The sequence below is a fragment of the Columba livia genome, chromosome 6, assembly GCF_036013475.1.
Source record: "Columba livia isolate bColLiv1 breed racing homer chromosome 6, bColLiv1.pat.W.v2, whole genome shotgun sequence".
NCBI lineage: Eukaryota > Metazoa > Chordata > Aves > Columbiformes > Columbidae > Columba > Columba livia.
In genome coordinates this window covers 22,752,975-22,769,560 of record NC_088607.1, presented here as the reverse complement: position 1 = coordinate 22,769,560, position 16,586 = coordinate 22,752,975, and the positions used below count along the sequence as shown (strand labels likewise).

The 16,586-nt window shown below is 41.2% G+C and overlaps 1 protein-coding gene across 6 annotated transcripts in view; it reads left to right on the top strand.

Annotated features, from left to right (window-relative positions):
- The window catches only part of NDST2 (N-deacetylase and N-sulfotransferase 2), a 137,778-nt gene that overhangs the window by 41,734 nt on the left and 79,458 nt on the right, over window positions 1-16,586 (top strand). For 3 of the 6 annotated variants that reach the window (XM_065067531.1, XM_065067533.1, XM_065067530.1), the window contains exon 2: window positions 14,136-14,209. The gene's annotated coding sequence lies outside the window, so the exon portion shown is untranslated. Of the gene's footprint in view, window positions 1-4,603; window positions 4,901-14,135; window positions 14,210-16,586 lie in introns of those variants that run through there. The other 3 variants (XM_065067532.1, XM_065067534.1, XM_065067535.1) reach the window with 3 other exon arrangements.

The following is a 16,586-nucleotide window of genomic DNA, read 5'->3' as shown; positions in this document are numbered from 1 at the left end:
CCATTCTATGATAAGTTTTTAAAACACTCTAATTAAAAAAGAAAAAAAAGAGGACTTGACCTGAAGTATGTTAAAATTTCAGCTCATGGGATTCAGAAGATCTTTACCTTGTAGGGGTGATCTAAATAAATAATGCTGATTCTCTTGAAGACATTTTGTTTAAACGCTTTGATTAATTTTGTGGGACACTTGAAGTTAAGAAGCTATAGAGTTGTTATTATTTTGCTTATTAGAGAACTATGTTTGGATAAAACTGTAGGCATGAAGTCCATCCCACCCCTTTTGGGGTGATTTGCCTGCAGTGGAAAATGACTGGTAATTCAGTGGCACAGTGTGTTCTTCTACTTATGACACATGAGATGTGTCACTAGGTCAACTCAGTCTGTGTACTCTCTGGCCATATTCATTCCTATCTTGAAATGACTTGTATTGAAAAGAGCTCAGAGATATTTCAGCCATGGTTGTCAATTTAAATCAAGATGCTTTGGGTTTCCAGAATGGTATCCTCAGAATTTTTTGAGGTCTGAACTTCTTGGAAGATTTTTATGGTTTTTTTTAGTAATTTTTATTCCCAGAAATCATTCTGATGTATGCTTTGGAATATTTATGTTTACTATTTTTACTGTTTTGTCTTCTGAATCTTTGTAATAGAGTATCTGTCTTTTTTGCTTGTTCCTTCTCACTTCTGCATTTCAGCCAGGTAAAATATGAGTTTTAGTCCGTGATGCACATAAGGGTAAATTTGTAGTTCTTTTGCCATGTTTATCAGAAATTGTCTTTTTTTTAGCTGGGATGAAATTGGGAATATCAAACCAAAAAAATAAATGTTCCTTTCGCACAGCAGATGAACCTCTGACGCTGGCAGGATCTGCAAAGCTGTTAACCTAACAACTGCATAAATTATTTCTGTGGCAGTGAGTGACTTCTGACCTGAAATCAAAATGCATGTTTATTCTTCAGATGGTGATGATAAGTTAATGTGTTGTCCTGGGTGGACATTGCTGGACTTGAGTCTTTTGCCCTGTCTACTTGATAAATGCCATTTTCCCTTCTCTGGAATCATTATTCTGAGGCTGAAGGGTTCTGGTTTGTGTGAAACAAGAGGGCATTGAGGACCAGTAAAGCATCTTAATAAACTCGTGGGTATCAGGCATGGCTGCCCTGCCAGTCCCTCCACTTTTCAGGCTTGTAGCAAGGGGGGTTTGCTGCCCCCTTAATTTATGACATCGTATCAGTCTCTTTGGGTACCTGTGGAGTGTCTAGCTCACTGAACCTTTCTCAGAGTTACGGGAGAGTGTTTGCTCTCTGCCATTTCCACATGTCAGGGGAGTCAGTCTGGGGCTGGGGTATCTCTCTGCTGTATTTAAACACCTTTAAAGATATCTTGTGTTAGACACTCTCAATTCTGGCTCTGTCTCAGCTGTGTTGGTTGGTGGACAGATACTTAACTCAAAACTTGGCATATTTGCTAAGTTTTAATGTATTTATTTTCTTAATGTAGAACAGGATTGCTCATTTTCCTATTTTAATGTGATACTTCAGGGAATAGCTGTAGTAAAGTGTTCTACTGCTGAGTCATAGCAGTGGCACAGCGTAGTCATCTCACATGTTAATTTTCTTGGTAGACACGGCAAGGTTTTCAGAGCAGGCATCTACTTAAAAAAAGTGACTTTAGTTGTGGGTTCACAGCTGCGGCAGCAGCATCTCTGTTTGTTCCCAGAGCAGGTGCAATACGGGGGGCTGTGAGGTGCCATTGCCAATGCCGTCCTGCTGGTGAGATTCCACACGGGTTCAGGTTCACTGTTTCACTCTTCTATAAAATTCCCACCAGCTGAGATGGTAACTTTTGTGACTTGAAAGCTGCGTGGAGACCACCAAACTCAATCAGAACTAAAGTCAGTTTTGTTCTCAGCCAGCCTGAAGCTATTGCTGTATTCCAGCTTTTATTGTTGTGTGACAGGCACATGTGGTGGACAGTCATTTGGATGATGGCTGTGCTGTACTGTTTATTTTTCTGTTTTGGGAAGCTGGATAAGACCTTGATTTTGTGTGGGCATGCTTCTCATTTCAGTACCTCTCAGTAGGGTGCCTTTGAGATGCTAGATTTAGCCAGTTCATAGTAGATTCATTTCCAAAATGTGTATCTTGTTGATAAGACGCATTCACATTCCTGTTCTGGTGGCTGTAGAAAAACACACGGACAGTACAGTTGGTACTGCCCTCTGCTCTTGGAATGCTTTTTGGCACATTTCTGAATATTGGTAACCTTGTGAGTATCTCCCCCCTTGCCTAAAGCAGGCTGCTAGAATGGATTTGGGAAAGCTCTCAGTTTCTATGGGTGTAGTTTCTGAATCACAGGAAGACAAGTGGATGATGTTAGTAGATGGCAGGTCTTTGAAGTACGTTAGAATCAACTTCAGAGAGAAAGAAAATCCCTTCCATGAGCTACGGATAAACAACAATGCTTTCAAACCTTCAAGTAGATCAAGGTGAAACTCAGTGAACAGCAAGTGCAGAGAAGATGATCCTGCTTTGTGACAAGTGGCAAAAATACCTTCTTTCCTTTTTGTGCTCCATAACAAAGCAAAATAACAAAGTACTCAGAGATTGTTCTATGAAAGGAACATAAAAAGCTTTCTATGTTAAATAACTTCATCTTAATAGATTTGGGTAGTATATATTTTAAAAGAGATGGAAATATCTCCTTGAAATTCTGAAATATCTTGGGAAGTGAAAATAACTAAATTAATCTGATTGTGCAGATGCATTTAACATAATTTATTTGCTTATTTAGACTTGTAGGATGCTGACATTTTCCAACTGATGTGTGTCGCTCCCAGTTTAGTTGGCTTTGGCTGGGAGAGAGAGAATGGATTGGTCTCATTTTGCTTGTTCAATTCTTCAGGAAGGAAGGAAAGTACTTCTAAACCATGCATCTGAAGTACATCTTAAAAGGCAAATATGCCCCCCTTTATCTAAGGAAAAGGCTGTCTTGGGGTGATGAGTTGGAGAGCAATAGAAAGTGTTCACAGAAATGAAGTGACTGTAGGATTGTTCCCTCAGAGGTTCCCTTTTGGTTTTTCCAAGATTCAGAGTTTTGGAAGACAAAGGAGAAAGGTAAACACAATTTTTTCAGATAAGTAAAGTATTTTTCAAAAGCAAAAATGTATTTGCATGGGTCTGAAATGGTTTGTGGTGGATAAAGGCTGAAGTTCAGTGTACAGAGGCGTGTATTAACATGCCTTATAGGTTGCAGTGTCAGGACTGGTAAATAAAGATGTAAGAAATCAAAAGCCGAGTGTCCAAAACTCAAATGCAAACAATGAGGAAAGATTGTTAAGCTTTAAACAACTATGATTTTTAAACATATTCGCTGGTATATGAGGACTACTGGGAGAACTCAACTCTGCAGGTCACCTTTGACAAAAAGCTCTCTGTATAGATAAGGCTACAAAAAATGTACCACACAACAGTGTGCCCCATGTGCAATACAAAAGTGAGAACAGACTCAGAATTGAGAGGTGGTGGGTTTGGGTGGGGGAGGGAGATTTAAATATGTCCTTCAGGAAAGAATCTGTGTAAAGAATTGAGAAAGAAATAAGATGGCAGCAGCAGCAGCCAGGATTTGCAGAGCTTTTCAGTCCTTTGTTTAGTTATCTTGCATAAGTGCTTTAGCCAGAGACTCTTTCAGTAGCTGCATGGGGCCAGCTTGGAACACAAACGTGCATGAATCCAAATGTAATTTCCCTGTTGTGCACATTCTGGCTGTGACAGCTCCAGTTATGAATGTAAAATAGCAGGAAAAAAAGTTCAGAAGATGGCCAGGCCTGAAATGTTAATAAGAACGGACTTAGCCAGGGCTCCCGTGAGTTCAGCAAAGGTGCTGCCCGAATTTTAAGTCTAGCTGCTTCTGTGCTTCATTTTGGTGTGTCTTGGAAAAGGAGAAATGCCCTGTTTCTCTGCGTGTCTAAGAGATTCAGCATAGTAGAAGTAACATTTACTTGCACACGAGATGCAAAGCAGGCAAAGGGTGTGATACTAATTCTCTACTCCAGTTTGTGGTCAGTACTGGCGCTGAGTTGGTATCACTTGGCTTCGATCTGTAGATGTGAAGTCCTGCACAAGGAACAGCAGCATGTTTTCCTTTTCAGGCATTTCTGTTTTCTCTAGGGCAACAAATCTGCAGCTTTCTCTACTTCCCAGTGTTCAAGACGCATTTGTCTTTCCTCTGGGGAGGACTGGTGCAGAACAAGGGATTTTCTCCCCCCACATCAGTACACTGCTCACAGAAAGGGCACCTCGTCATAGCTGTGGGACAGCTTGTCTTGAGGACTGTGCAGGCGGGGAAAGGGCTTTTCCCTCTTCTACGTGCAACTTGCACAGCAAAGAGGAGTTGCAAGCTTTACAGTTTTCCCTGCTTCTTGAACATCAGATTTTCCCGGGTCTGTCCTCTCTCTCTCTTTTCCAACCTCCTTCCATCTCTGGTTACCATGGAGAATGAAATGCCAGTTCCATTCAAGTTGTCGGCTGAATAGGTTTTGAGGTTGATGTATGGTGAGAATCTCTTATCCCTCCTTCTCTAAACACCGCCCCTGCCTGGTTCTTGACATTTCACTTGCCAGAGACTGGCAGTCAGCGAGAGGGAGCTGAAAAGGAGGCTGGCAGTGTCCTGCTGAGATGCTCTTTCAGTTCCGAGGGTGAAATCAGCAGCCGTGAGAAGGTCTTAAGGACTTCGGTGCAGAGCCTTGTCCTCAAGCTGGCGGAGGCGTGAATGCTCACTTGAGTGCATGCTCCTGCTTCCCCAAGGCACCCGGGGAAAGAAAGATTCATGTACAAGCCTTGCTCCTGCTTAGGACTGGGTTTTGAGGGGTGATGTAACCGCTGCAACGTAAAGGGAAAGGTAAGGAATGAATGAACATGATGCATGCTCTGGCATAAACTATTGCTCTCATGCATACTTCTTTTAGCCTTCATTTTAGTGCCATGTCACACCAGAAGTGGAATTTCTTTGCTGCAGTCCAACTTGCCTGGTTTCCTGGCTGTGATGCTGAAGTTAGCAGGGGAGTCTGTGTTCAGTGGGATTCTAACAGTCCCTGTGTGCACTGGTTGCCTACGTGCAGTATTACTAGCACAGTGTCAAAACAGACTTCTGAACAAGGTGCCTTCTAATAACAAATTTGTGGAATTGTGGATCTTGATAGGCCCAGGGTTGAAATGGGATGTTGGGGATACTGCTGAAGTGCATGAAATGGAGCTACAAATCAGAAAAATCAAAATGATAGCACTGTAAAATTACACAGAAAATACTTCTTTGTTGTGATTTATTACTTTTCATGCAAGATAACTATGGTTTTAGAGGGGATCAGGAGAATTTTCCGCTTCTGCTCAAAGGCATGATGTTGTCCTTTTTACTGGAGGAGCTCTTTTGACTGATGACCACTTAATAGAGTTTGGGAGAAGTGAATACCTGGTATTGTTTGATAAGTGTGTGGTTTTAGCTTCTGGAAGTAATGGTTTGTAAATTTTGTGACCTTACCATTGAAATTCAGACTTTTTTTCTACACAGAAGTGTTCTATGAACGTGTACTTGTTTGGAGCGGGAAAGTGTTTTTTGAGCTTTTTGCTAAGACCTGCTGCATCAGGCACATACCAGCATAGGAATGCATACTGGTGTTAAACTGTAGCTGGTGGCATTTCAATGTGATTAAGGTCATATGCAGAAATTTGTTATGGGTGCTTTTGAAAAGCTGTGTTTGGTAAGTGATTGTGAACTCTTTCAGTACATCTTTTTAAAGCATTGCACTCATAAATATTTCCACACCTTCTGTATGTTCCTAAACTTGCTAAACAAATACATCTTTCCACACTACCACCAACAGCTTTTGCATCTGTCTTAGTTCCTTAAGAGTTCACTTTCCATTTGATACTTTATGTCCTGTTTATTGTTGTATTGTTGTTTCCCTGCTGGAGTTTTCCTACTGTGCAGTCGATTTTCCTGTTGTGCAACCCATTTCCAAAATGCTAATATGTGAGCTGTCTGGCCACTGATGTGCTAAAATGGAAATGTTTAATTGCTGCATCAGAAAGGCATGTGTGTATGTCAATACATACAAAATAAATATATATATGAAATATATATGAATATACAATCTCATTCTTTAATTAGTCTGTTGTAAAGATTGTAGTAGTATCTTTGTCCCCAAAGCTAGGGATTTCCTAGAAGGATGCATGTGTAGTGGACCTGATTACCAGGTTACTTTTAGTCACATGAGATAATATGCAGGACTTTGATTTCCTTGTTTGAATCTGGTTTGCTGGTGTACTGCAAAAATCATAATTTTTCAAAAATACATCACTGAAGCAGCTTCTTTTTACCATAAATACATCACCCATGTCAGATGAGGTTGAGAGAAAGTGATACAGGGAGGAAAAAGGAGGGGAAGTCCATTGGGATATGGAATGATACTGTAGTTTGGGATTAGCTTCTTAATAGGCACTCAGCTTCATGTTACTGTTGGTAAGGGATAGGGGATGAGTAAAATAATGTTTTAACATGGTGATTTTGAGGGAGCTGAAGCAGCATCAGCATTAAGGCTCACACACATATTTCCATTTGTTCTATTAACCTGTTGGAGTTTTTTGACTTAGATACAACTTTCTCTATGGAAAAAAAATGTACTCTTCACTGCTGGTGAGTTTGCATGAGATGAAATTCCTGATCTTTCCTTCTCTGTTTGTGAGGATTGTTATGCTAATAATTTTAGAGGTTGTCAGAAATTTTTCTGGGTGTTTCGGACAGGTTTCAACTTCTGAAAAATGTTCCTCTATTTTTCCACATGGTTATATTTAGATTCACTCTGCCCTCTGAAATGCCTCCTTCTCTTCCCCCTACCAAGATTAACCTTTACTTGATTGGTTATTTAGATTTTTATGTTTTCCCTAATGAGAATTGGACTAACTTAATAACAATAATCACAATAAAGCTTATTACTGGGACATGTCTGGTAGTTTCCCTGCTTCATTCCATCTGGTTAAATTATTCTTGGAAAAAAATTTAATGTCCCACTCATTTTAGATTCACAGTTGCAAAAGACTGGTTTTGTAACTGCTGCTCTGAGAACTGTCACTCAGACATTTTACGGGTTCCAAGATTTTCAGGAATATACTGTGGTCAGTACCATTAACCACCAAAGATGACTTTTTTTTCTTTATTATACCTAGAAATACCTCCTGGCTTCAGAAATTGGTGCTTAGGTGGTGGCAACTATAATCCAGTGATCCTTTCTGGTACATAGTGTTCTCTTACAGTGTTTTTTCTGCTATTCTGAAGGTTGGCTGCTGCTGGCATGGTTTGTTAATATCCTAGTGTCTAGATTCTTCTACAGAGGCAAAATGACATGAATTCTCCAGCTATGGAGATCCTGAATATTTTACCCTTCACCTTAGGTTTTGATTATGGAGTCTAGTTCTCATATTCATTCTTTAATTCACTGTTACTGAATTCTGCAATAGCCTGGCACACCTGAGACCTATCATTTACATTGTACAAAGTGTAAACACTAAAAGCAAAATGCAAACACCCAAATGTTATGCGAATTAATGTCAGCTTCAACAATTTATTCAAATCCAAGCTTTCTGAATCTGAGGTCTTTCCAAAATATCTTCCCTGAGCCTCAAAAAATAAGTTGGATTTGGAAATGCAGCGAAATGAAGGAATCCCAGAGTGGCAGGGATGTCCTTTGCTCTTGGGCTCAGTAATGTCCCATCAGTGAATTCGTTCAGTCTTCCACAACCTCCGTTGCAATAAAGCATCGCTGATCATGAGGCGAGTGTTGCATAGCGCAGGAGCCTGTGGATGCCAGCAGTCCGTTGTGCTTGTGTGCCTGGAATCTTTTAACCCAGGAATTAATGTTATGCATAAATGGTATTTTTGGACAAAAAAAATGGCAGCATGGGAGCATCAGCAGATAGTGATACTGTATATAGCAATTAAGGGGGCTGAAGAGCACCTTACTGGCATGGTTGCTGTGGCATACAGGAATGGAATAATTCTGTATTCTGCATGTAAGCCCATGCAATAGATTGCTAGGTAACTTCTTGTTTGGTACATTTAAATGACATCTCAGTTAATGCTACAGCTAGTTTGAAAGGAAGTAAAATAAATTTGTCAAACGTGTTATTTTAACTTTCTTGCTATCTGTCATTGTGTCATCTTTGACAAGGAGTGCTCAATCATGTAGATGTTACTAATTCTGCATTAAAATATTGATCTAATTAGTTGTTGCACTTAGACTTGGAAAATTTGCTGGATAATTTGACCATTTTTCATTTGATTATTATTTGTAATCGCTGCTTTTTGTCTTTTATTCCTGTTTGACTCAAGTTGTCTTAGTTGGAAATTAGGGTATCTAAATGATTTTCTGTATTTTCCCAGCATTATCTGGGTCTTTTATCTGTCTGCCCCTTTCCTTTTAGTGCTTACCTCTTCCAGAAATGTGTTGGTTCCTCCCTGCAGTCTTTTCCTGCTGTACTTTCCTTCTACTGCTGTCATTGTTCCCTCCTCCTTTCTCATCTGAACAGTAGCCAGAGCTTGTCATTTTCTTATCTCCCCCTAAAGCCCACTGGCTGCTATTTACGTACAGGCAGCTGGAGGAAGATCCAGTTCTAAACCTCCTTCTGTTTGCTGGATGTTTTAATTTACCTTTTCCTCAACAATCAGTGCCTGGGTTTCTGTTCGAAGCTTTCCCAGGTGGTGCTGCATGCAACTGACCTCGTTTGCTTCAGCTCCGCTCCTGTCCCTGCCCTTGTCCCGGTGCCCCAGTTAGCGAGCAAAGCTTTGGCCACAGTGAGGATGGGCAGAGCTTTGGCCACAGCGAGGACGGGCAAAGCTTTGGCCACAGCGAGGACGGGCAAAGCTGTGGCCACAGCGAGGACGGGCAAAGCTGTGGCCACAGCGAGGACGGGCAAAGCTGTGGCCACAGCGAGGACGGGCAAAGCTGTGGTCGCTGCAGCTGAGGAAAAAGCCCTGAGCAGAGCAGCAGGCTGAAGCTGTCTGTCCATGGATTTATGAAGATGGCTCTCCACTTGTACTTTGCAAGTTACATTTGTAACCTTGAAGTCTGGAAAATTAATTTTAGTTTAGTTTTTGCAGAGGTTTCCTGCCAATTCTGGTCAAGTGAATTTTTAAGCCCTTTTGTTATAGGCCAGTCTACAAGCAAAAAAAGAGCGTTGTGCTCTCCATTTGCTTATTCTCTTATCTCAAGTGTCATTTCCTGGAATCTCTCTACGTTTTGCTTCCTGTGAAATGTAAACTGAATTACAGGCATATAATTAAATCAACATATTAAGTGTGTGAGGAATGAAAGGCAGTGGGGATTTTGATGTCCATATCCACAGTCAGAATATTAAAATCTCTGATATCAGCTATCTAAGCTATTTTCCAGTGCATTGAGAGCACTGGTTGTGTAAGAACAATTTCCAGCTGAGACAAAATGTGTTTCTGTGCTAGGTCAGCACAACAGGCGATCATTTCCCCTCACCTGGCAGAGCTGCTGCTCCATAAACCATGTGGCTGCTAGTTAAAAGACTCAGATGTGCAGTATTACTGCTCACTGGGGATGGGGAAATTTGAATGATTGCTAAATACTCGTGACGGTTTGACTGGAAGAAAATGTGACAGTTTCAGGTACTCTACATTTGCTTTTGCCTGTAATTGCTGTCCTAGTCACTCTGCTGCATCTGGCATACTTTATACTTAAAATTACCTTGGTCAGTGTCTGATTTTCTGACTGATTTTTCTTCTGCTTAAACATTGTGCACGTATTATTGGTGCTTGCGTTATCTATAGATATATAGCATTGAATTCTCAGAGCTGAGATTTTTTTGTTTATTCGTTTATTTTACATTATGAATAGCAACTGAAGTTCCTGTTGTCTTGCCATAACCTAAATTTGGAACACAAAATCAAAATGAAAAATGGTAAAACAAAATACGGCACAGGAGGCTTGACAAGAAGTAGGATTAAATCTCTTTAATGGAAATACTCTTCCCTTTAACCTTGGATTTTTGAATAGGTGTTTGATGTCAGCTTACCATAAAGACTAGGAATAGCAGACTAATCTGGGTGCAACACGAGGGGTGCCCCTCGCAATTAGGTGGATTTGTGTAGTGAATGCCTTTCAAGGCCAGCTACTGGCTATTTCAGATTTGTCCCTGTGAAATCCTCTCCTTCAGTCTTGTTCTAAAGCTGTAGCACTAGATACCAATACATGCCTCCCCACCCAGTCTGGTTGTCTGTCGTTGGCTCTGCGTTCCTCTTTACCAGCTGTGATATTGGATTTTTATTTTCTCAGTAGAGTAGTATGGAGAGAAGTAATGGAAGGGATATCTGAAAGTGGTATTTGCTTTTGTTTTAAATAAAAGTTAACTTTTTTTTGCAGCACAGATACTGTAGAAGAAACTGGAGGGTGCACTAGGAAGGGCTTCTGAAAATGCTGCTTGTGTTTCACTCTTACAGGGGTTTGACTCCTAGAACATATTCAAAGTTCGTTACCATTTTATAGTTTAAAAGTCTAGATGGAAATACTAATAAACAGTATCTCAGTTGCATAGTAATTCTCGAGATTAAGGACTAAACACACAAAACATGGTCTAATGGACTAGGACGTTCTCTAGCCAGCATCTATGTCCCCTGCCTTCCCCTCTAGTCTGAGTTATAAAAAAGATACTGTTTTGTGAAAGGGGATGTCAGACTGTGCTTCTCCTGGAAAGGTCAGTGTTGCTCTCGTCTGCTGCAGTTGTGGCATTTCTATCTTGCTTTAGTTCCTGCAATCAGGCAGCTGTAGGGTGCATTCAGTCAGCTCATAAATCTGAGAGACTGATAGTAATTTTTTGATGGATTAGTTATTTGGATCAGTGTGCTATGAGTAGGCAGGGATGCGGGTCCACCTTTTTTGCTGGTAGCCGCTAACACTGGTTTATGCTCCTTGTGGAGCTCTACCCTGAACTATGAACTGTACTCTGTAAATGCTTTTGGGTAAGCCACTGTGTTGCAGATGAGTACAGGGCAAGCTGCAGTTTATGCTCCTCTGAACGGTATCTCATTGCAGTGTAATAACTGTGTGAGTTGCCATGTCCTTTCATGCAGGAGTTTTCAGATGCGGGCTGAGTATCGTCTGCAGGAGTTATGCTGGCTCTGAGTCAAGCTGGCATGGCCATAGGTGGAAACACACTGCTGTTCAGTCCTCCTCCATTTGCTCTCCTATTTGCTCTCTCTTGGGCCTAACGCCATAGGACCAATTTCCTCTTCCTTATTTCCTGAGACCTTAAAATTATGTTTCCATCTGTGCTTGGCAACCCCACAAATCAGGCATGGTGTGGGGTTAATCACAAACACCAAACCCATGCTCCCGTACATCAGCCTGGTGCTCCCATGCATCACCCTGTGATGCCTCCACTCCTGCGCGGTGCTGAGCAGCAGAACCTGCCTGTACGCAAACCAGTGTGTCAGTGACCTCAGTCACAAGACATTAGCTGGCTTGTCAGAGGAGCTGGCCCCACTGTTCAGATGAGAATGAACAAGATGCTGTCAGGAGTTGCCATTGTTTGCTAACCTGGAAAGGGTTTTTGAGATTCTCTGCTTTGCCAGTTGATCCTCAGAGACAATATGGATCTTTTATTACCTTCACCCAAATATGCTTTTTCTTCACTAGTCCCGTCTTCCCATTTTGATATTTTATTGAACAGTTGCTTCAGTTGTTCATAGTATGTGGGTTTGCTACTCTGGATCATATTAATAGATATAAATAGATGCCAGTAGCATGAGGCCTTATCAGCTGTGAGCAGCTGTACTTGCCTTTTCATTTTAAATCTAAGCACCTAAGGTGCAGATGAACAAAAGAACTTGGTTTTCTGGAAGGTAAAACTTTTCTTCAAAGTTTGTTGAAACTGTTGTTTTCTGTGCTTAAAGTGAACTAGCATTAAGCTTCTTGTGGAAGCTGTGACCTGTTTGTTGGAGCTCAGAGTTAAGGTTCAGGGTGATGAGTATTGAAGTCTGTAATGGTTTGCTTTTAAAATGCTATGTATATATGGACAGTCATGTTTAAGTGTATTACTTGTATATGGGCCAGCCTAGAGAGTCAAGTCTGATTTCCTTGAGAGTATCATCTTTATATTCTTTGCAGAAGTGGCTCTTGGCAAATGCCTGAGGTTGCTGGGAAGTGAATACACACAGGCAAAACTTGAGAGGATGAGATTTCAAATACTGGATGGGGGATGTTGCAAATAGCCGAAGTAAGCATCATAGGTTATTTTTTTACCACTGAATTACTGTGTAGGCACTGAAATTGGCCTTTCTTGTATTTAAATTTCACAGATAATATTTTAGGTGACAGGTTATCCATACAGAAATCCCAGGCTCAGACCTGGAAGCATTATGTATGTTTTTGCATGGTTTGGACCCTGAGCTAATTCTCCTGCTGAACCTTTGCCAGCTTTGCTCAGAGCCGCTCGTGATGTCTCTGCTGTGTGCTCCCAGCACGTGGGACACTGAGAAGCTGGCTTTGGGGGAGCATTCAGGAGCCAGCTGGGGTCTACAACTTGCAGATTTGGGCTAAAGCTCTGCCTATGCAAGACTTGGAGCAATGGAGCTGATGAGAGCAGCAGTTCCAGGAGGGACAACTGGTAAAAAAACTACCATATTGTGTATACAGTGATCTCTTCTGCTTTGAGGTATTTGTCAGATGGGGTTTCTTATGGGGCTGTCTCTGTACCCCTGCTAAGACTCTTCCCAGGACCTGGGCGACTGCAAAGCACAAAGACACTGAGCTTTTGCCTCTCTGCAGCAGGGTTTGTGTGCTTGGGGTTTTTCCCGTTACCTGGCCAATCCCATCCTCCACTGTCCTGGACAATGGAAAGCTGCCTTAGTTTGTTAGTGCTTGATTGAAGGCTGTATCAAGTGATGTCTGACCAAGCTAAGAATAAAGCGTTTAGTTCAGATGTTTTCTCCTGGGATATTCAGTGTTCAGAACATTTGTGGAAAAGATTGAGAGGACAGATAATCCTGTACCTGACTCTGCTGCTAAATCCATCTACCCTTGAATAATGGCTTTCTTCCTAAAACAAACGTACTCAGTTTGAAGTATTTTTTTATCTCTGCAGTATGAATGGCAAAGGTGCTTTTTTATTTTCCGGTTCCAGGAAAGGCCTGCAGGGCTGTGTGGTTTGCATGCACTAAGAAGTTGCATAACAGAGGTATTTCATGGGAGAAAAAAGAAAAGGCAGCCGATTTTCTTCTGATAGAAAGTATTAGGTTTTTTGCCCTTACATATTGTGTTGTCGAGTTGTGAAAAGATATCCAAAAGGAGGCATGCATACATACACCACTTACCATAATGTAACCTCCCATAGAAAGCAATAGTAATATTTACTTGCATTTGCCTCCAAGGAGTAGAAAAGTGTTGTTCTGCCCTTGGGCTGTGTACTCTACAGAGAAGAAATTAACCCAGTTTGTTAGTTGCAAAGTCTGTTGCCATTTTACATTGAAGTTTTTGTTTCCTGCACCTGATTTTGCAACATTTGTTATGTTGTTGTGCAGGACATCTTTGCTCACCTACGAGAGCACCATGCTCTGTACTGGTATTCTTCTTTCAGCTGGAATCCTGTGGCCTTCCTAGTTTTTGGCTTAGCCTTTCTGCTCTACAGGTACAATAATGTCCAACAGACTGAGCAGTGGCTTGTGGCTGAGCCTCCTCCTTCTTTTGGGAGCTTGTGACCAGCAGCTAATGAAAGTAACACTCGATAATTCTTATTAACCCAGGAAGGAGGAGGAAAACAAAAGAATCTGGCTGAAAAAGACAAGACGAGTATGCCTAACTTATAGTTAGTTCTTCTTTAATTTTTTAATTTTATTTGCATCTTTGGGTAATTTCTAGTCAGTTCACTTATTCCCGTTCCTGGCTGAGGGATCACTAAAATCAGCAGTACTTTAATGTAATCTCCTGAGCTGAAACCTGCAGTAGTTCAGGTACTGAAATGAATCAGACGCCCTGGCTGGAGAATGTTTGCAGTTCGGAAGATGCTGCTGCCTTGCACCATCAGGTACACGTATTTAACCAAAATTTCTTCTCTCTCCCCAGGTTCATGGTGTTTTCACTCAGTCTGCATCTGGTACAACACAGCTCTTTCTCAGACTGCACATACACTTCTTGAGGTAAGGAAGAATTGATATAAAGGATAACTTTGGTCTGGGTAGCGTGGTAGGAAGAGACACTAGGGAAGAATTCGTATTTTGAGGGTCTTTGGTTTGGTGTATTGATGAAAGTCCTAAGAAACAAATCTTTGGTGACTTGGGACATTAATCTATATCTACATTATTATTCTTGATTGTGTTACTTATGAAATGCCTTATAGTACAAGTAATCAAGTAAAGTTGAGTTGTGACTCCTCTGGTTTTCAGGTCTGTATATGCCTTGAGGTGACTTTCCCCCTCTTGGTATTGACACTGCACTGTAAATGTGTTAGAATCTGTACTGGATTCTAGTGTATGACACCGTATAATAATACTGCAGTGAGGTACATCAACATTTATGTATATTTAGAGATCGAAAGACTGAGATACAGAATGAAAATTAAGAGTTCACTTATCTGCCTCTTGGACAAAATCTCCTGAATAGGACAGGATGTAATGGCCTCGTGTGGTGTAGCTATTAGTATATTAGGCCTAAGGTTATTCTGGGTTATTCTTTTTAGCTTTTCTGTTTCGTCCAATATGCTCTTCAAAGATCAACTTTTTGTACCACAATTATTGAAGGAGTGAGAATATGAAGATGAACCTTCTCTAGAGTGCAGTGGTAGTTATTTTTGACACTAGTTTGCCATACTTTCAAAAGCAGAAGTGTTCATTTTACTTCAAGTGAATTTATCCTCCAGAACTTGATGGGCTGTTTGTGCACAAGATGGGGAGCTGTCACGAGTTCCATCCTAGGGGTTGCTTTGATGTTTAGGAACTGGAGCCAGCTTTAGAGTGTCAGAACAATAGATTTAATTTCTCATCATCATCTTTTGGGAACAGTGGTAGTAAGAGATTATGACTTGTTGTCTCCCAAGTATTCCCTCAAACATGCATCCCTGATGGCTCCTTATCAGCTGCTGTGCTGGGTTCTCTCTGGCACCAGAAAGCTTGCATCTTCCAGCCCTTTGGGAAGTGCCCATTTTGTGTTTCTGTGTGCCAGTCCAGTTAATAAAGTTGGTTTTAAAGGGGGAATTTAGAAAGGATCACGCTTCTGGATTTGTGCAGCTCATTGCATTTAATATGTCTGCCTCTTTCTGGTCTGGGTCTAGTCACTGAAACGTGGTCCTTTTAATATAGGAGTGTTGTATCACCTGGGATGAGTATTGCAGCGCTCACTGTGATCCAGCTGATACGGCTTTAACTAGGATGGGGGTATCTATGTTAAATTTCAAAGTTTTATGTTAAACCTGATGTCACTTTTCAGCAGGGATAGATTTTTAATCTTCTTGTTATCATGCTTTAGGGGAATTGCAAGGACGGTAACATCTGTGCTTGCCATATAAGGCTGACTGCTGTTTTAGGAGCCGATTTGTGCTTTTACCCAGTATCTTTTGATAGCACAGAGAGGGCAGGCTCTGCACCTTTCTGCTGGAGGCTTTACAGGATGGCACTAACTGCTGCAGGGATGTCAAACTCATTTTCACCAGGGGCTCGTTTTCATCAGCCTCGCGGTTGCTTCAAAGAGCTGAATATAATTTAAGCACTGCAGAAATGTAGGAGTAGTTACATTTATACAGGCCTAAAATTACGTTCAACCCTTTGAAGGCAGCCGTGAGACTGATGTGGCCCTGGTGAAAATCAGTTTGACACCCCTGGACTACTGGTACTGCAATGTGTGGGCTTTGGGGCTCCATCATTTCCCATTGATTTGTGAGTACTCCTGAGATTCAGAGTGCTTTGGAAATGTTAGGAGGCATGTTGGTTACAAGTGAGGGACAGTCAGTAGTCAGCCAAACCTGAAGTTTCGTAGGTGGGCATAGATGACTGAAGAGGTTGAATTATGGCTTTAGTGAATGGATAGAATGGATATTCTGCTTCTGAGAGTATCTTGGAGATCCTCCAGCCTCAGCCTTCCCACAGAATTACCATGTTGAGAAGAAGGGGCTACGATTTCCCTTTACTATCTCCCTCTTTGTTTCTGTACTCCTTCCTTTCTTTTTGTTTGTACTTGTTCTTTAAAGTAATAACATAAACACCCCATACAGATTTTCATAGTTTTAATAAAACAAAAGGGAGGTGCATAGAAGCCTCATTCATCACCTTTTGTCACCAGACTTGATTTGACATCTGAGACTATAGAGAAACTTTGGCAAGTGCATTGATTTTCCGTGTGGGGGTAATAAGAGAGAAAAAAGCTGTCAGTTGAAAACAGCAGGAGCTGCATTAGCAAATATAAATTAAACAGATGGCTAAGATACTGCAGCTGTCACATAGAAGCTCCAGGAAGATGTTTAGCTTGGAGCTGCAGGAGGCTATTTTAAAAGGAAAGATGAAAACAACAACAAAGCAAACTTCA